Below are 17,346 nucleotides of genomic sequence, written 5' to 3' on the forward strand. Positions count from 1 at the left end.
TTCACACATGTGAAAATGACCTGATCAACTTGTCTTCTACTTTGTTTTTGTAAAGCTTTTTCAACTTTCAAGAAGTTGATTTGAACTTAGGCATGGTGGAAATCTTATTGTAGTAGACCATTTAAGGTGACATTTAGGAATAAAATAAAATGATTTTTATAAACAATATCCCCAGAGAGGCACCTTGTATTCTGTACATCTTTTAGTCAAATTGAGATTCTGAAGATGAGAAAATGCAGATCTAAATCTATAGTGCTATAAAACAAAAACCTTTCTGACTCTTAACTCGATTATCCATAATATGGCCTGATGATTTCTTATTCCATTTCTAATACTACATCTGTTAAATTGAGAGGCATCATGGGAGGATTCTTAGAAGAGGTAACTACCTTGAAAAAAAGATTCTAAGAACTAGAGATGAGGAGGAAGTATATTCCAGGAATAAGGGAAAGCTTGGGAAAATAGAGAAAGGCAGAAGATAAGAATGTTGGGTTCAGGGAAGATTTAATAGTACAGTTTTCCAGGAATGTAAAAATATTAAAGGAAAGTTATATAGAGATAACAAAAGAAAGATAGAACCAAAAGATAGATAGAACCAAGGATGAGGAATTTTTACAAGGTAAGGACTTAGTATTTTATCTTAGATGAAAGACTGACTATCAATGAGTGACAGAATCAGATTTGTGCCTGAGAATCATTATTTTTTAAAACAGTGGTGAAATTTCATTGAATATGGGACAATTTTAAAGAATCACTTTACAAAATAAATTCCATTTCCGATAATATGATACTAAACTTTTTTGGCATCCTGGCTGTTTTATCTTTTCATGCCATGAATACCACCAGTAGGAGGGGTGAGGACATCAGGGGCTACTGTCTGGATCAATCTTTAATGGTTCTAAAGTGGGGACTTAAGTTGTGATTCAGCTCAACCTAATCTATACTATGTTAACAGTAGGAATGCAAGGATATTACTGGGATTCTGACATTGCTAGAATGATTAAGAGATAGTGGCAGTTTATATTACAATTGGTTTAAGAATTTTCTGTCTGGAGGGAATCAATGCCTGTTTCTGAGTGAGTTGAGTTGTAGTATATATGCATCCTCAAGGCTAGAACAGTAATGATAACTCCTTAATGCTTCCATTCCATTTGAGTCCAACCCCCTCATTTTAAAAATGAGAAAATCAAATCTCTAGGCTTTTCACACACATTTATACATATACATAGATATATACATATGCCTATATATGTATATGTAAATAGGCATATATGTATGCATACCTATGCATGTCTTTGTGTGTATGCATATATTTACATAATACTATATGTGTGTATATTCAGTATGTGTATATGTCTATATGTGTATGCATGTATGCAAGTATTCAGTAGGTAGAAGATGAGGCATCCAAATCTTGGTTATCAGACTCCAAATCTAATGATTTTTAAATGAGCAAATACTACATTTTTGGGCAGGTTTATGAACAACTTTAGGGAAGAAAAATCATTATCTGTGACTAACAGTTTAGTGAATAGCTTGTCTGAATCTGATTCTATATCCTACCACCAAATGCATGCATGTGATCTATTTTGACCCAATAGAATCCAGCAGAGGTTATGTATTTCATACTGGTAAAGTTTTCTGAAAAAGAGTCATTTATTCTGTCATGATGATCTATTGAAATAGTATTTAATTGAGGAATTTTATACTTTGTAATAAAATTATATGAGAGGGCAAACATTAAAGTTGCTCATTATGGTGATTAATGTATCCTGAGTTTCTAAACAATTTTTGGGAGAAAAGAGACAGGATATGAGTTTAAACTACCAAGGATTCAAATTGCCTATCAAATGATGACTCAAGCATATAGCAGACATATTACTCAAAGTTGAAGGGTAATTAAGGGAAATAGGTTTGGTACTAGGAGTTGATAAGAGTTTTTCTTGCCTCTACAATGCCAAAAGAGTTCTATCATGTTCTTCAGTAATTTCTTACTGTAATTTTATTTAATTCAATCCATTAAGTGCTTATCAAGCACTGAGAATAAGTTTAACAGTGACAAAAAAGGGGATAGAGAGATAAAAATGAAATGAGTGCCTACTCTCAAGGAGATGTCATTCTACTGGGGAAAAACTAAACATAAACATATAAATAACTATAAAATATATACATACATGAATACATATACATGCATGTATATATATACTCATAAACACACATATGTATACTTAAATGTATATGCATATGCATATGTATATATACTAAACCTAGATACATAAGTGTTATATTTATATATAGTAATACAAAGTAATTTCAGTATGAGGTCTGTGAGTGGGTGAGGGATTAACAGTTGCCTGGGAGTGAAGAATGGAAGGTAAAACTTTAATAGAGTCCTTCATGGAGATAACGATTCTAATAACCAGGCAGATAAGCTTTGTAACCTGAAGTTCTGTCTAATTTCTTTTTTCCTTAATCTTATAGTGTCAGTTTCATGTCATTTAAACTTCTTCAATAATTGGCCATTATTAGAATCAATATGCTTCCCCCGCTATTTCCTTATTTCCTGAAGCATTAACTAATTTATGTTAGGTTTTAGGTGCTATAATTTTGTGTTATATATTGTAACTTTATTCTTTCTTCTTTGATTTTGTTCTTGATCTTGGGTCAACTAGATGTTACAGAGGATAGAATGTCGGGCCTAAATTAAAGCGGACTCATTTCCTGTTTTCAAATTCAGCTTCAGACACTTAATAGCAGTGTGACCCTGAGCAAGTCACTTAACCAAATTTACCTCAGTTCCTCATCTGAAAAATGAACTGCAGAAGGAAATATCAAACTGTTCACTTTCTTTGCCAAGAAAACCCCAAATGGGGTCATGAATTGTTGGACATGATTTTAATGACTGAAAAGGGAAAACATAATTTGATCTTTGATAGAATTAATCTATGAGATGAATAACATGAATGTCCAGTAATGAAATAATTCACATATTTTTATCAAGTCTCTTGAGATATAGCTAATTTGTAAAAAATATCAAAGGGTACTTTAACAGAGTTAGATATAATTATAACAATATTTATTTGGAGGAGAAATTACAACACTACCAAGTTTAATTTGCTGTTCTAATGCTATACCAATCAAGTCATCCAACCGGTATTTTGTAGAATTTGATAAAATATTAACAAAATTCCTTTGTAGGAGAAAAGCAATCCAGAACATAAAGGGAAAATATATTTTTTTTGATAAAGAAGGTGTAATAGTTCAAAGCTCTAAGCAATGCAGACAAGTAAATGAGAAATAGATCTTATAACACTAGGTAATCTAGGATTAGAAGACCCCCAAAATATGATTAACAGTAATTCCCTTTTTGTGAAAAATTTAGTGGGAAAGATGTGGAAGTGACATTGTAAAGGAGAGACAGCAACACAGCCTAATTCTCCCAATCTTCTCTCCAAACAATTTTAAATTATCACTCTGAATGGAGTTCTGGAGTGGCATAGGCAACAAATGGCAGCTGCATGATACAGTGGGTAGGGTGCAAACCTTGGAGTCAGGAAGATTCATCTTGCTGAGATCAAATTTGGTCACAGATACTTACTAACTGTGTGATACTTGGCGAGTCACTTCACTCTGTTTTCCTCAGTTTCCTCATCTATAAAATAAACTGGAGAAGGAAATGGCAAATCACTCCAGTATCTTCCCCCCCCCCAAAAGAAAAACAAATGGGGTCATGAAATGCTGAAAATTACCAAAAAAAATGATAACAAAAATTTAAACAAAAGTTCACATTGTGACATTTTCCATTCCAGCACAACATAGAGGAGGTCAGAAGGAAAGGTCTTTGAAAACTTGATGGGAGATGATATTGAAATCATGTGCTAGCAATAATGGTAGAAGGCCTTGTAAGTATGTCTAACAGTAGCTGTACCAGCTTCTGGAACTCATAGCTTACATAATGAGAAGGAATTGCATAACTGGTCAGAAAGAAATTATGGGGAAACCTGTGTTGTAACTCAGTGCAGAATCTGATACTCTTATCACTTTATTGCCCATAGGCATTTCTTGGTCACTGCTCCAGGGCAGATATGAGTACTAGTGTTTGTGGATACAGGGATACATGGACCCTGGTCACTGCTCCAGGTCAAAGAGGAGTGCTAGTGCATGTACCTACAGGGGAATAAAGGTCCTTCCTGGACAAGAGCACACAATAGGAAAGCAATGACTAAACCTTGTCCCAGATCAGATTATCTTGAAAACACATCAGAGTTACACACAAACCCCATACTAGTTTTGAAAATAGCAGTACAAGAAAATCTGACGCTTGGTAGGGCTTTCAGGAACCAAGATGGCAGCACAAGCAGTAACTCATTATGACTCTTTTATTGACTTTGGGGGGGGGAGGGGAACAAACAAACAAAAACTAGAAAAACAACAACAAAAACAGAAAATAGACCCCCAGCAAAAATCCTGAAACAGCTAAACCAATAGAAAGACATGGTGAAATAGTATTTTAACGCAGGAAACTTGGAGGATTGGTAAAAAAATAAAATCCTCTATCACTTAGGTTAAAGGGGTGTACACTCCAGAACAGAAAGTGTCCCAACAAGCCAGCAACAAGTCCCACCACAGCAAACCAGAGGGAGATCTTGAGTCTCAGGGTGGTGTAACTGTCAAATGCCAATACTAGAACAAAATCCTCTTCCTCCTCTCCCCAATAGCCCTAGCATAGCCAGGGTGACATGCAGATTGCAGTTCAGTGAACCTCCACATTCACCAACACATCTCTGGGCAGGTAGGCATTGTCCTGTGGCTAAACCCTGAAATGGTCCAGTGTAGTCATAACAAAATGCAGAAAAACCCCACCTAGCTTCAGCACATGCGAGATACTATCAGATGTGGGTGTATTGAAATGTGAATTTGTGTTTTGATCTTGCCTGTCCCTATAGAGAGAATCTATGGTCAGCGTTCATTTTTTATTTTTTTTCTTATGAGATTTGCCTATCTCCAGGCTTTTAAAGTTAATATCTCCTGCTTGAGCATAGGAGGCACTGTCCCAAGCTTCTTCCAGGGGCCAGGAGCCTAGTCACTATCTTTGTGTGATGGGGCCTCAGGTGCTGGCAGCTGGAAGCTGTAAGGGTATGTCAGTTTACCTGGTAATGAGTTAGGATCCTAGTAGTGGTGGATGGCATTTATTGAGAGCAGGTGGTGATTTTTGGCATTTCCATGGAGCTATGCTGAAGGTCTCTGTGTGTAGGGTGGTGTCTGGCCACTGGATGATGCCTACTAACTGGGCCTGCACCAAAGCATGGGGAGGTTCAGCTGCTGGAGGATGCCTGCTTGCCAGCATATATTGTGGTCTTCTGAGCTGAAGTCTGCAGTCTCCCTCACACAGCCAAGGAGATTTAAATTCCATTTAAATGGAATTTGAAGATCCCCCTGTATTGACTTGGTTTTCAGGTTAAATGTTGACACCCAGAGCTTGTGAATCCCACTTGTGGGATGCACTTGTTGACATGAAAAAAGAGGGCTGAACTGGGAGAAGCTGGTGCCTTGGACTTAGAGAGAGGCCCAAGCAAAGAGAGGCAGAAGAACTTTTGGGAGGAGAATGATGGGGGTAGAGAGACAGAGGATTGCTAAAGTTCAGTTGGAGCTGCCCAGGACTTTGAGGCTGTCACCAGGAGCTGTCAGGGAGTGAGGAGACCGCTGTGATGCCGATATTTTGACTTGTCTGTTTTGATGTTGTTTTTCCAGATTTGTCTGCTGGTAAAGGAGAGTGTTGTTGCAGAGGTTCTGCAACCTTGCTGTTGGTTCAGAAGCCCTGAAGAAGGATTTTCTTGTTGCATGTTTACAGAAATCCTGGAAGAGAGTCTTGCTGATGTTTTCTGGGATCCTGAGACTGTTCTGCAGGCAGAGAGTGAATTGATGAAGCTTTGTATCCCCAGGAACTGAAATTTCTGAGAATTTGCCTGGAGTGAAGATGAAGAAAAGACCTCTCTTTGGGTATTAAATGCTGTGAAGATATCTTAACCTTGTTGTAGCTCAGGGGTAGATGGCCTTTGTGCTGCCACTTTTGAGAAGGTGCTTGGCATTAACTGATGATAATTGTAACTCAGTTATGATCCAGGAGTGGGAAATGACTTTTGTGCTCTGTGATTGATCAAATGAATACACTTTATTTATTATTGGAAACTAATCTCCATTTGAGAAGAGAGACTTTGTGATTGACTAAATGAATGTAATCTCCAGGGGTGAAGTAGTACTTGGGAATTATTGAATTACACTTAGTGAATTCTATATTTTGATTTTCTCTTTTCTGTGAATATTTTGCCTTAATTTGTGACTGAATAAAATGGAGATTTACTATATTGTAAATGTATTCTGAACCTTGGAAGTTGCTTTGCTTGGCATTACACCAAGGCATAAGGGATTACTGGTGTTGGCACTTGCCTGCTCCACCACCCTGGAGCTCAGGATCTCCCACTGGTTTTCTGAGGTGGGGCTTGCTAGTTACATCTCTTCCTGTACAGTTTCCCTTCTACCCCAGTGAGAGGGATCTTTCTCATTAATCCCCCAAGCATCTAGATCTAGAAGACTACTACACCCCATCTTTCTGTTGTCTCCAGTGTTCCAAGATTTTTATTTTTCTGGAGAGATACTTCCTGGGATTTTAGAGATCAATAAGGGGGAGTGAGAGAAGCTTGATGCTTACTCTACTCTCTCTGTTCCTGAAAGTTCACAATGAGTGTCCTTGAAGGCTATAACTAGTTAGCTTTATATATAGTCAATGTGATACCCATAGTCGCTGTTATGCATATGTAGGCATATTTCCAGGTTTGGAAAAGTCATAACAGACTCTCTTCTTAGAAGACAAAACCATGATATTTTATTCATATATGAGAAAGCCAAATCCACCATGGTAATAGATAAATTGAGACACATTACCAATGCAGGGAGCACTGTTGTCCCCAAGCCTTACCTCTGTCAGGCCTTCCTTCAAAACAAGCTCCCTTAGTCAAAATCCTTCTCTTTTATCCATACGAACTGCTCTGCCTCTTTTAGCCTCCTCTCTCAGCTCCACCTCACAGTGCCACTTCCTGATTCACCCTTCCTGTTCTCTGCTCATGCTCTGTTGAGTAAACTTTTCCCATCCTGAGCTCCATGTGACTCAGATGTGGGCTGGACCAGAGCTCAAAGAAGGTCATATGGTCCTAATAAGGGGCAAGGAAGATCTTCAAATTCCCTTAACATTGTACCTTCTTTTATTTTGGCTGAAATTTTATTTCTTACCTGATTTTATTTATGAGAATGCTAGTACTGAAAGGGTTCATTGACCTAAAATACTGCTGATAAAATACCAACAGTTTAACTGATGTTTATTCATTATCTAAAACCTGCAGGATAATTAGAAAAATCTGATTCTTTTCACAGGACTTAGTATGATACATGACACATATTGGTCCTGAATATGAATGCTTGAAGACTTGTGTTGACTTCTCTATGACTCTGCCACAAATATTGAAGTAATAGAAGGGGTTTGTATAGGATTCAGGTAATTTTTGATGTTATTTATCATTTTCATGGGAAGAGCCTCAATTAATGATGAACCTCATTTTACTTACTTGCCACAGTACATTTAAAGCACATCAGATCTATTTCAGGGTTCAAACTCAAAGCCTTTTAAGTTCTATGGAAACCATTACAGTTACCTATATTTCAATAATACAACCTTCTAGAATCTGGGTTTACATTCAGTTACCAATGTGATGCAGGGATAAGACTTCTGTGGAGTTGTTTTGCAAAAATGACTATGATTCAAATAAAAATCAGATTAAGAAAGCTGTATATACAGTATCCCAAAAGTTTCATTAAAGGGCTAAGCTTAATCCTTACTAAGATGTTTGGGAAAGTTTGGATTTTAAATATTCAAAAGCATGCAAACCTTTCAAAGGGTAGTTAACTTATATTGTAGTTTGTAAGTCACATTTAGAAGAAGGTGAAGTTAGAAAAATTTTCAAAAAGTAAAAAAAAACATGCAACATAGCAAATTAAAAAGAAGTATTTTAAATATTCTTTCATCATTATAAAAGAGATAGAGTATATATATATATATATATATATATATATATATATATATGTGAATATTTAGAGAAGTACTAGACAACTATCAGAAATTTTGAGTACTTTATTTGGTTTGGTTTAGCTTGTACCTTGTCTGGTGTAATTCTTTCCAAAATAATTAGCTTTTTCTCTGTGGCTATTGTTCTTTGCTTGAGAACATATCTTTGATTTTGCACATTTTAAATGTGAAGTCTGACAAAGGACACTTCACTTTGTCTTTTCTAGTCAATATTTGGGGAAAACTATGTACCATGTGACTTTGTATTCCACTTTGACACTGTTTTCCTTAGATTTCTGGAATTAAATCAAAGTGCTAGAGTGCCTCATTAGTCAGATGAACTTTTACCTGAAATTAGTTTGAAATGAAATGATCAAATCACTGGGAAATAGTCAAAGTATTTCCTTTTTTCCCTTCTTTTTTCTTGATAGGAATGATTTGTCACTCTGACTTTCCACTCATCTTTATAGGACCAAAGGTATGACTAAAAGTTCCAGTCTTCACCCTGTGTAAGGGTCTTAGGACAAGACCTGATACTACACAAGGTGAAGTGAAATTGAAAAGATGTAAAAATAGTAGAAAAATTGTAGACATTTTAATAGAAATATTTTCTTTAGTTTCTAAAGGGTTTTTATTCAAGAAAAATGTCTACTAATCACACTAATACAAGGCGTTAGATTCTTAAGCAAAGAGTAGAACTTTTGCACTATCATAGGTGAAATACATAATGTTTAAGAATGGTTATTATTAGAATGTTGGGGACATTAAAAGAACCTGCCACAAAAGGTAGGAAATTCAATTAGATGTCTAGTGTGTTTCAAAAGTTGAACTGCTTCTGAAAATAGAAACAGGTAACTAGGTTCACTTAATTTTCTTTTCTTCACATAACACAATGGGCTTTTAATAAGATTATGATTTGTTCCCAGAGCACAATGAACATGGTTCAGATTTGCAAGTGCCAATAAAAAACCAGAATAATTAGTAATTTGAAAAGGAAAAAATGATTTTTCAACCTTTTTTTAGGGACAATATACTTGATTGAATGACACTAATTTTCCCAATAATTACTAAGACATGTTAGGGTAGAAAAAGAAAAATAGTTACCTAGAATATGTTTAATGTAGCAAATATTCTAACATTCTTCTCCCTGAAACAGTTGTCGGTTTTCTTACAGTGAAAATAATACCAATATTGCTGCAAGAACAATGCCTGTAAGATAGTAGGTACACAATAAATGCATAAATGCATATTGATCAAATGAATAGTAATATTATGCTGTTTAACTGAATATAAAAAAAATTCCCCATGATTATAATTGGATTAAGATATTACATGCTAAGATTCACATAGTAACCACTTTATATAATTACTTTATTTTCCATTTGTTTTAATAGATGAAATATATTGATGTTCTTCATTGGCTAAAGATATAGTAATAAATGAAATGCATATGCTGCTTTAAGATTAGAAAAAAAATTGGGGTGGCCAGGTGACTCAGTAAGTAGAGCATCAGCCCTAGAGTCAGGAGGACCCAAGTTTGGTTCCGGCCTCAGACACTTAACCCCCCCACAAAAATACTAGCCGTGTAACCTTGGGCAAATTACTTATCCCAAATTGCCCTCCAAAAAAAAGCAAAAAAAAAAAGATTAGAAAACAATGCTTTAAATTCATTATAATCCTATGATTAAGGTGTTATTTCTAGAGAAAAAAAAAGTATAGGGAAGTTATGACACTTGTGTAGGCTCACAGAACAATACATCTGAGGAATAATTTATTTTCCCTAAATTTAAATCTAATGTTTTATTCTGCTATGACAGTGTTGACCCTATATTAATAGCATTTTCTATTTTTCAGGAAGAATTGTTTCCAACTCTATGGTGAATATTCATAATTAAAGTAAGAATCACTCTGATGTTTCCCAAATTTCAATTGCCTCATAATAATATTTTACTGCCTATGTTAGAGGTGATGATAAAGTACACTGAGGTTTTATATGTAGAATCAGAAGTCAGAAGTCATCTTATGTGCTCTGAGTATGCTACAAACCCTGCTTCAGGCCATTAAAACAAAAATCCATAGTCTTTAAGTATAATGAAATTTAAATGAATAATCTTGCTTATGGAGATGATATGAGGAACCATATCTTCCTCCTTCCATCAAAGCAGTACGGAAATAAATATTCAGAATGTTGCATTTGCTTTCAAATCTCACCATAATGTAAGTCTACTTTGCTCAATATTTTATATGTTTTTATGAGTGTAGTCCTACTGGCAGAGATCAAAAGTATATTCAGAAATCAGTGACTAAACAATAATATCTACCAGTTCTTTTAGTATTCTCGAATATGATTTATCTGGATCTGTTGACTAGAACCCAAAGACAATTAGGTACTCACTTTTTATCTTGTCTTTCAGTAACTTATTAACTGTTATCATGTGTTAATGACTACTTAATAATTTATAGAGGAATTATTTGTTTATTTTTGTCCAGTATTAGAGAGGCTAATTGCCAGGATGGATAGTGGACTCTGAATCTAGAAGATAAATTCATATCCCATTTATAACACATGCTGATTGGGTGAACCTTGGCAAGTAAGTCACTTGTCTTTTTAGGAGCCCAGGACAGTATCTTTAATGGCAAGAAAAAATGATACTTAACGCCTTGTTTCAGTTATTCAAGTGTCTTTGAGCCTTGCCAGTGATTAAACAATTCTTTGTTAGAAGCAGTGCCTGTAATGCTCACAGTGGGAGGAACTTGGTGAAGACTGGAGCAGGAACAACATAAGAGGAAGGGGCAGAACAGGAAGGAGCTGATGATATAAAAACTGAAGTAAAGCTGGGACTGAGCAGAACTAAGGAAGGAAGACTGTGATGCTGTCTGCTCAGTCTGTGTTGATTTCACAGGCAGAAAGTGAATTGATGATAGTCCTGGCAATGTGTGTGAATATTGTTGTAACTTGCTTATGCTTGATATGTGAACCTGGACTGGGAGCTGGACTAGTAGCTGGACTGGGAACTTGACTGGGAGCTGAATGAGGTGCAGGACAGAGAGCTGCCTACCTGTGAATCCAGGTGACAGTTGGGTGAATTCAGGCAAGTGCTGGGAGCATAGTAGAGGAACCATGGAATTTGGGAGTCAGCCTTGAGTCAAAGTTTGTAGCGGACCAGAGATCAATGGGACTCTGACCATGATAGCTGAATAAGCCCTCTCAGCTGAAGAGCCTGCTATCAGGCCTGGATTGGTTCCCTAGCCCCCAGGCATTATGTCCCTGTGATAAATGTGGTGTACGCCCCCAGCCTGGGAACAGGAAGATGTGCAGTATTCTTGGGGGGAAAAACATGGTGTTTCAACTGAAGGAGATTTGTGACTTCACTGTATAAAAGCTTGTTCTTGGGATAATAAAGTAGGCTGAGTTTCCACAACTCTCAGAGTCACCTCTCCTTTGTGCACTCTCTCAGCAGATGGGTAAGCAACTATTTTTTCAGTCCTGATGTGGGAAGGCAGGACTCCCTTTACTTGGGTACTTAGTGGCAACTGATGAGATTATGATTTTTTGTGACCTAGGGGTGGGAGATCTTTGTACTTTGTACTCCTTAAGGATGATTGATTCTTAAAGATGATTGAGTCAAAGATGATTGGAAGCCAGTCTCTAATTAAGAGGACAGAAAACTTTAGATGGGTATTTTATATTGATTTATTCAGATTGTGACTTATTGAATGACATATATTGTTTGATAATATGTGGCAACTTTATTAATAAGTTTTTATAAATAATAATTTATGTCATATTGCTGTGAATTCTACTCTTTGGTTTCTGTGAATGTCTTGCTTTAATTTACTGTTGAATAAATACAGAGTTTACTATGCTATGTCATAAGAACCTTAAAGTCATTGACAGAAGCAGTCCTCAGGAGAGTTTCTTGTTGTTGACTTTATATTATCTAAGACTATGGAGCATATTATGTCAAATTGAAATAGAAAAATAAATTTCTTGACTGGGAATTCTTTATACAAATGAAATCAGAGGGCAAATCCCCTCACCCCCCCCAAAAAAACAAACAAACAAACAAACAGGATTTTATGTGATATGCTTTCAATTTTTTTTATTAATAATAGTATGGTAGATTTAATGATTACATTTAACAATTGTAGAAATATTGTTTGGAATATCATATCCAAACTGGTCCAGGCCTGATAGCAGTTTTATCTAGGAAGATCTTTGTTTTGGTAATGTGAACTTTGACATACAGTTTATGTTGTCATAAAATTAGAGTTGCATATGAGATACCATGATAAAGTTGTACTATACTTAAATTGTTCTAGAGTTTGTTTATTTTATAAGTTGTATCTTTGCATATAAATTTACTTTATTTTTTGGACATGTAAATGGTTGTCCTAGCAATAAGGGAGGGATGGTGGAATGGGGAAGGAGGTAGAAAAAATGCAAAAAACAGAAGCAGAAAAGCAAATAGAGGAGGAAGACCAGTTTAAAGTCAATCTAAAAAGTTATGCATTTTCTTCACTGTATATAATGAGTAGCTGTAGTAGATATGGACAGGAGCTTTGAACACACATTATTAAGGGGAGAGGAAAAAAGAAAAAAAATCCATTTCAGTGAATTAATTTTCAGAGGATGGAAAGATAAATCCAGTCTAGCAAATTAGAAAATCAATAACTGGAGCAACTGAAGATCTGAATATATGTATGCATGTGTGTATACATATATATACATACACATATTATATACATTTATATAGCATATTATATAATATATTCTGATATTGTATATATGTGTGTATATTATATTATATTATATTATGTTATGTTATGTTATGTTATGTTATATTATGTTATATTATATTATGTTATGTTATATTATATTATGTTATGTTATGTTATGTTATGTCATGCCATGTCATGTCATGCCATGCCATGTCATGTCATATCATATCATATCATATCATATTATATAACAACAATCCAATATTCACAATGCCTATGGTAACTGTAAATATGATGGTATGGTTGTGAATCACAAAATGCCAAAGCATTTATTCAAATACCAGAAAGCCAAGTCCTAAAACCAAAAAGTTAAAGTCAATAGAGTAGCCACTAAGTTGGTACACATAATTGTACACTGAACACCGACATTCCCAAACCTTTAAAACAAAAAAGTCCTCTTCAGGCCAAAATCCTTCTCTCCTCACTCACTGTAGTTGCTTACCCTCCATGTTGCTTGCTCCCAGCAGTTTCTGTTCAGGGCAGTTCTCTACAGAAACCCTCAACAGAAGTTCTGCCTGTCTCTCAGAAGTCCATGCTGCCTCAGCTGCTTGTGCCTCCACCCACTGCTGCTCAGCCCCTATTCAGCTCCAGCTCCTTTCTTCTCCATCCCTTCCTACCACATCAGCAAGTTCTACTGGGTGACTCATAAGCTCACAGTCCCAGTACTTAACACAATTATGACCTTGAAACCAAATGCCTGTCAACACAAGGGGCATAGAAGATTTTCAAATCCTAGCACCATAACATATAAATGCATATGCACATATATATGTATAAACACACTATAGGCAATATGTAAAATGCAAACTTTAAATGGATTGGAGTAAGATCAAATGTATTAACAGCAAATAAAATGTTGGCATCCTAAGTGAACCCAGCACCAATATAAACACAAAATATCACAGTGATATACATATGGGAATATATAAAAATGGGCTATTTATTTAAAAAACATGAGGAGCTGAAATTATTCTGCAGTTTACTTAACATAATATTTTTTTTAAAATCTGTGTTCTACATTTTTGATCTTGTTAATAGACATTGTTTATACTCTCATACCTCATTGTGATATAGAATAGTTCCTAGCAAAACAGAAGCCATCCAAGTAGAAGCCAACCAATAGGCTATATACATCTTTGGTAGAAAGACCAAACAAACTAAAGGCAGAGAACTTTCTCACCAGTTTGATTGAAGTATGATGAATTTTTCAGCCATAGTAAGTCTCAAACAATGCCTATGAAGTTTTACAGAACTTCCATTAATGGAATGAGTATCTCTTACTGTGAAATCTTAGATCTCTGTACCTGAATACCCAAATTCCATAACTGAAATGACATTCTGAAGACAGATTATTAAAAAAAGCCTTAAATGATGTTTAAGAAAGGACTATTTTTAATATATATATATATATATATATATATATATATATATATATATTTTCAACATTCATTGCCACAAGAATTTGTCATAATTATTTTTCCCTCTTTCCCCTACCCCCACCCCAAAATAGCAAGCCTACTGAATACCCCTTCCCCTAATTTGTTCTGTCTTATATCCTTCCCCATCAGACCCTTAACTTTCTAGCAGGGCAAGATGGGATTCTTTACCCCAGTAACTGTACATCTTATCGCCCAGTTGCATGTAAAAAAAATTAACATTTGTTTTAAAGATTTGAGTTCCAGAATTTTTTTCCCCTTCTTCCCTCCTTACCCACACCCACTGGGAATATAAGCAATTCAATATGGCTTATACATGTGTAGTTACCCAAATCATTTCCATACTAGTTATATTGGGAAAGACCATCTATATGTCCCTCCGTTCTATCCTGATCCCCACTTATTCTCTTTTCTACTTTGGTCCTATCCTTTTTCAAAAATGTTTTTTTTTTCTAACTACCCTCTCCCCCAATTTGCCCTCCCTTGTATCATCCACCCACTTATACCTTACCCCCCTATTTTCCTGTAAGGTAAGATACTCAATTGAGTGTGTATGTTATTTCCTCCTTAAACCAAATTCAATAAGAATCAGGTTGTCCCATTCTCTTTCAAATTTCTTCTCTTCCCCTCCATTGTAATAGTTTTCTCTTGCCTCTTTTAGATGAGATAATTTACCCTAATCTATCTCTCCCTTTCTTCTTCTCCCAATAAATTTCTCTCTCACCTCTTAATTTTGTTTTTTAGACATCCCCTCATATTCAATTTATCCTGTGCCCTGTTTGTGTATACATGATCATACATCTGCCCACACTCACACACATATTTATATACACATACGCCCTCCTATACATACATATATATTCCCTTCAACTATGCTCATACTGAGAAAAGTATTATGAGTAACAATTAACATTTTTACATGGAGCAATGTAAATATTTCAACTTTAATGAGTTCCTTATGATTTCTCTTTCCTGTTTACCTTGTCATGCTTCTCTTGATTTTTGTATTTGAAGGTCAAATTTTCTGTTCAGCTCTGGTTTTTTTCTACTAGAATGCTTGAAAATCCTCTATTTCATTGAACGACCATATTTTCCCTTTTAGCATTATACTCAGTTTTGCTGGGTAGGTGATTCTTGGTTTTAGTGCTCACTCCTTTGACCTACAGTATATCATATTCCAAGCCCTTTGATCTCTGAATGTAGAAGTGGCTAGGTCTTGCGTTATCATGACTGTGTTTACACAATACTAAAATTGTTTTTTCCTGACTATTTGCAGTATTTTCTCCTTGACCTACAAACTCTGGAATATGGCTATAATATTCCTATGAGTGGTTTTTTGGGGGTTATTTTTCAAGAGATGATTGGTGAATTCTTTCAATTTCTATTTTATCCTCTAGTTCTAGAATATCAGGGAAATTTTGCTTGATAATTACTTGAAAGATGGTTTCTAGATTATTTTTTTTGATCATGGCTTTGAGGTGGTCCAATAATTTTTAAATGATCTCTCCTGGATGTATTTTCCAGGTCACTTTTTTTTCCAGTGAGATATTTCACATTGCCTTCATCTTTTTCATTTCTTTGGATCTGTTTTTATAGGATCTTGATTTCTCATGAAGTAATTAGCTTCCAATTGCTCCAATCTAACTTTGAAGGGGTTATCCTCTTCAGTGAGTTTTTCACATTCCTTTTCCATCTGGCAAATTCAGGTTTGTAAGGCATTGAGAAGAATGCCTCATTAGCTTTTTGGGCCTCTTTTACCATTTGACTTAGTCTATTTTTTAGTTGTTATTTTCTTCAGTGTATTTTTTGGTCTCCATTAGAAGGCTGTTGTCTTGCTTTTCATGATTTTCTTGCATCATTCTCATTTCTCTTCCCAAATTTTCCTCCATTTTTCTGAGTTGATTTTCAAAATCCTACTTGAGCACCTCCATGGCCTATAAGCAGTTCATATTTTTCTTGGAGCTTTTGATGCAGGATTTATGACTTTGCCGTCTTCCTCCCACTCCATGCCTTGATCCTTTTTGTCCCCCAAAATGGATTCTATGGTCTGTTTTTGCTCCTGTTGCTTGCTTATATTGCCAGCCAAATTACTTGACTTTTGAACTCTTTGCCATAGTAGAACTCCACTTCCAGAATGGAGAGAGCTATGTCCCAAATCACTTGGGTTTTTGCAAATGTTAGAGCTATAAGTTGGGCTCCCTTTCTATAGCCCCCCGGCTTTGGCTCTCTACTCACACACCCAGGATCACCACCCAAGCCTGTGATCCATATACAAACAGATTAAGACAAGAGTGATTACCATCTGAATGGTCACTTGGTCCCCCTACAATCTGCAGGCCAGGAGCTTTTGAGGCAGCCAGACTGCAGCTGCTGGAGACACTACACCTCTGTCACTTCTTCTCCCCAGCACAGAGGCTGGACCACTGTCTTCAGTTCTCTCCCCTACCCCCAACCTCCATTTGAACAGAATTCCAGACTGATCTTTTACTTTGTCTTTGGTTTTTATGGGTTGAGAAGTCTGGAACCCACCACAGATACTGATGATTGCCTCTCCTGAAGTTTGCTCCAGCAATCCCTGGGGCTGAAACTGCATGGCTCATGCCCGACTGGCTTGGCTACCAGCTTGGTGCAATAGGCCTTTTCTGTCCACCTGCCAAGCTTTCTTCAGTGGGAGATTTGTTTCTCTTTGTCACTTTGTGATTTCTGTAGCTCGAAAGTTTGTTTTTTACATGTTTTGGAAGTGATTAGAGCAGGAGCCCAAGTCAAGTTTGTGATTCGGACAAAAATGACTATTTACAAATATGATGGCAAAGATGAGTCAGATTTCCTTTTACTATAATAACTGTGAATAGAAAGAGGAATTTATTTCTCTATAGGAGTTGTGGTAAAGTTAAGATTAAGTAATAATGACTGAGAAAAATATTATGCTACCCAAAATCATCTGTAGACCTATGAATTAGCTTTTTTCTGTGTATGCATTTTTGTGTATGTATGTGTATGTCCCTATTATTT

This window comes from Petaurus breviceps, unplaced genomic scaffold (assembly GCF_028583685.1).
Source record: "Petaurus breviceps papuanus isolate PSGF00001 unplaced genomic scaffold, PetGlider_PUasm1.0 90743, whole genome shotgun sequence".
NCBI classification, from domain to species: Eukaryota; Metazoa; Chordata; class Mammalia; order Diprotodontia; family Petauridae; genus Petaurus; species Petaurus breviceps.